This window comes from Rhamphochromis sp. 'chilingali', assembly GCF_963969265.1.
Source record: "Rhamphochromis sp. 'chilingali' genome assembly, chromosome: 10".
NCBI lineage: Eukaryota > Metazoa > Chordata > Actinopteri > Cichliformes > Cichlidae > Rhamphochromis > Rhamphochromis sp. 'chilingali'.
The window spans coordinates 32,674,848-32,679,391 of record NC_137937.1 but is presented as its reverse complement, the minus strand read 5'-3'; the positions used below and the strand labels follow the sequence as shown (position 1 = coordinate 32,679,391).

At 40.5% G+C, this 4,544-nt stretch overlaps 1 long non-coding RNA gene across 1 annotated transcript; it reads left to right on the top strand.

The window, feature by feature from the left end:
- The first annotated feature begins 493 nt into the window (after nt 1-493).
- LOC308404787 lies at nt 494-3,809 on the top strand. Its single transcript, XR_013973196.1, has 3 exons — nt 494-786; nt 1,312-1,438; nt 3,666-3,809. It is a non-coding gene; the product is annotated as an uncharacterized lncRNA (long non-coding RNA).
- The last annotated feature ends 735 nt before the right edge of the window (nt 3,810-4,544 follow it).

Sequence of the window (4,544 nt, the reverse complement as noted above, 5' to 3'; positions counted from 1 at the left end):
AGTTCGATCTTTAAAGTGAAGACTTTCATGTCTTTTTTTTTTTCACAGGTTTTTAATATTTTTTTAGTATCAGGATCAAGTTTGTAGGTTAAGTTTTTTTTTTTTTAAACTTTCTTTTATTTAATCAGAAATTATTTTCATATTATACCTCGCATTGAATGAGCCCTGTAATATAGTAATACCTGTAGCTGTCACACGTGTAGTCACGTGTAAATGGGGCTGGTGTCAGAGCAAAGGAAGGTCATATCGTCTGTTAGCCTGGTATTTGTCATTGAGTTTTTGAACATATTAGCAGTGATCCCTCTTTTTCTTTTTTTTCAAACTCAACTTTGTTAATGTTTGATCAAGAACTTGCGGACTTAAACGCAATATAACAAACACAGAGACTAAGTTTAAAGGATTTATTATTACACAAGGATTGAATGTGCACCGGAGTATCTTTGACAAGCAGAGATGTGAGAGGTGACTGATGGTTGAAATGACAGCGGAGAATGGCAGGAAGGGATTAGCTAGAAAGCTAGGAGTTCGGTCTGCAGGTGAGTAGCGGTAACGGGGAGCTGGCCAGCACACACAAAGGAGTCTAAAGCACAGAGAAAGCTAGCTGGCACACTGAGGATCAAAACAAGTGCAAAAAACACAAGAGGGGAGTCTGAACACATTTATCTAACTCAACATCTGACACAACAAGCTGTGTTGGAGCTGCAGAGAGCTGAAGGTGTGTGCCAGCAAAGTATCCGGAGGGAACCAGAGTGTCTGTGCCTCCAGGGATCTTCACAAAGAAAGCTAGTATGTTTCCTCGCTTCCTTTACTTGCATCTTTTCCTCGCATCTGTAGATGGAAGAAATAGGAACCAAAGCTTCCAGATGAAATATCCTTGGTTTCACAGTATCAGTTTTAAAGGAAGTCAGTTACCTCAGCTGGTATGACACAAATATCTACAGTTTTATCTTATAGATCTATGAAATACAAGAGGTATTTATTCATTTAAGATTCTAAATTGATTCAAAATGAATTACACTATAGTATTACCTGTACAGTATTACACAACACAACGCAGTATGCATGTTTCATGCTTATATTTTTTTTAATGGAGCTTTACATAATTCTACAACACATTGCAATAAAATTACCCTACATATTATAATTTGATTCATGGGCTAAAGGGTGAGAGTATGTGATGTTGCATCTCCAGATGTAACTTTGACATGCTATAAATCTGTTGATCCCTAGGCACAACACTACAAATTATGTGCTGTGAAAATACATTTCCTTGTAGATGCATTTGTTTCGTTCTCCTCACTACTCCTCAAGGTGTAACTGAAGCATTAGAGGTTACTTCATGCTGGTGGAGAGGGAACAAGTTCAGATCACTGGAGAAGAGAGGACGTAGCATCATGAAAAGCATCCACACATACAGAGAGAAGGAGAAAAGGAGCAGGTAAAATATAATCTAGCAGCACTGGGAGCATAGGGGCCATGACAGTTCCAGTGTTATTAGCAGCTCTTTTTGGATATTTTAAATTTCTTTTTATTTCCTTTCTTCTTCTTGTTTCATTTACTTTTCAATATTCCCATTGAAGTCTGATTGCTTGTCTTCATCAGTGGATTATCCCAAGTAATTAAGCACTTTTCATCTTCCTGTTTTCTTCTGTTGTGATTGCTTTTTAATGCGATAATACTATGTGATTGCGTATTCCTCTTAACGATAAAAGAGCTTGGCATTCTTTTTTTTCTTCTCAACTCACGAATCATGGTGTGTTTTTGTAGTTTATAGACACCCAGGCACTGGATTCACAGGATATATTTCCTATCCATGATTCAATGAGTCTTTTTTTCAGTGCAATGAGGATTTTTGATATTTCCAACTTCATTTCAATGAAATCTCACAGTTTCTTGTCATTAATTCAAAATTTTTGCTGCTTTCCATTTTCCCACCACAATTTAAATTTTAACATAAATTCTCCTGTCCAGCCTGGTATGTGGAAAATACTGTCAAGTTGCCTATAAAAAAGGTCTGTTTGAATTTCCTGGTTTTGATGTGGTGGTCTGGACGTTCTGTTCTGCATTACTCGAATTTACTCCCACAGTCCAGACATGCATGAAAGTTTATATAATGATTCTTATTGGATGTAACTGGCCCCTGTTACCCAAAGAGGGATCTCTCTCTTTCCTAGCATCCTCCCAGCACGAGGTCCGCTGCATGGCACTGTGTTCTCCATTTGGATAGGTCTTGGGAGTCCTCTGGGGCTAGATCCACTGCATTCATTTCTCCAGTGATTGCATCCATCCACTGCTTCTTCGGCCTTCCTCATGGTCGGCAGCCTGCAGGGTCGAGTTGGAGGGGTGTTCTTGACACCGATTTCTTCTCACTGCGCATGATGTGTCCATACCACCGTAGACACGCTTCCCTCATCTTCGTTTCGACTGGGGCAACTTGGAGTCATTTTCGAACACCTTCACTCGTCACGCGATCCATACAGGTTAAGCCCACCATCCACCTGAGCATCTTCATCTCCATAGCACTGAGGATCTGCTCGTGTTTCTTGGTGGCTGACCAGCATTCCGCTCCATATAGGGCCACCATATAAAGTATGACCAGCCGTTACCCAAAGATGGATAACAGATAAAAAAAAGGATGGGTGATTTAATCCAATGATCTATCTTCTCAACAAGCAATCAGCCCCTGATCGCTGTTCTGACACTCTGGAAAAGTAGGATAAAAGATTAACAACCTAAAATGTTTCTCATTGGTGTCTAACTGGAAAAAAAGGTTTTGGATTAGAACGACATCTTTGTTTGCTAGTACTGTAACCTGCACTATAGCTGTAGAGATATACACGTATGTGTAATAGTCCAAAGGTTGGTAATGTTTCTGACTTCTGGTGATATTTTGATATCCTGCCTCCCCACTGTTTTCTTGTCTGTGACCCCTTTGTCTCATCTATGTGCTTGTCTCTGCATCTTTTTTTTTGTCTAGCTTACTTTGCTTTTCTCTTGTGTCTTGTTTTACCTCCTGATTGTGCCTTCTTCCTCACCTGTTTCTCATCAAGTGACCACATTTTTGTTTCAGGCTTGGAATTTGTGTATTTCTGGTTTTCAAAAGCAAACATTAACTTCCTAAGACCCGAACTCTTCCACGGCATGCATTTTTAATTTTTCTTTGATATTTGGGCATATTGGGGCCCGATGAATGTAAAAACAAAGAATTACCAGATTTTTTTTACCTGATTTTTTGTTTCTAAGAAAAATGAGAGCCACATATGAGGATATTCGTTTAAAATTTCAGTAGACCAGTAGCAGTATAATGTACTCGTAAGTGGATATCAGGCCCTTGTAGAGCAAAATGGAGTATTTTTGTCACGACCTGCGGGATCGGCAAGGCGCTGATCAGCATCTCTTCACTCCTAGCCCCCCTTCTCTTCTCTTTTTCCTCTCTCTCTCCCTCTCCCCTGTTTTGCCGGGACGGAACTCATGGCGGGTTCACGCCCTCGGTCCACGCCTTCCCGGATCGTGCACACCTGGGCCTCATCAGGCCAGCTGATATATTAGAAGGAGGAGATCAGCTGTTCAACGCTGGATTGTTGTGAAGGCTCTTGTCAGTACACACCTAGCTCAAGTTTCCCGTGCCTCTGTCTCAGAGACTTAACGTGTTCCTTTGTTCCTAGATTCCCTGTTTCCCCGTGTGGAGTGTGGAAGGAGTGACAGGTTGCTAGCGGAGTGGAGAGAGGCTGTTCTGAGCGCGTGTGTGACTTCCCCGTTTTCCCTGGAGCCCTGGACCCCTGCCCCTCACGCCTTGTATATAGCACTAATCTCGCACTGTCTGTACATACACTTGGGGAAGATCTGTAATAAACAATCTCTGTTTGAACGCTACCCAGGAGTCCTGCGAGTGGATCCTCTAAGCAACCCGTGACAATTTTGGTCTAAATAACCCAAAATGCGATGTCCACATATGTGGACGCCAGGTCCTAGAAGGTTAAAGGGTTTTTTGTTTAAGTTCCTCTTGAGTTTCATGTATGCAGGTCCTCTCCTCCATAGTAGCATTGTAACTTTCATTGTTATTGTTTATCTTTTCTCTAAGAGATCTACTCTGAAAAAAAGAACACACATTATCATTGATGGATGTCTTTGGGAACACGAAGCATACTTCATACAATGACAGTTTAAACACAAACAACATAAAATTTGATCTTAAGGTACACACATTGACACATTTTACATTAGCGTAAAAAGAATTACAGTAGCAAGTTAAGAGCACTGTTATTCTGAGGATATAGTAGAAAATAAGCCAGATGCTGCAATAATGCAAGAATTCATATGAGCAGTGACCTGCCATTTCATCAGCCAGAGACTTGCTTTTAAAAAAATGGTTATACAATACAGAATTTAATCAGTATTATTGATTGGCCATAAAGGATCACAAGAGATATAATGTGATGCAGGTCATCTGTCTCCTCTGCTATCAGCTGTCACTGCTTCCCAAACTAAAACTCTGAACGCATGCCAACTGCAGTGCCTGACAAACATTTGGAATATTCATTAAA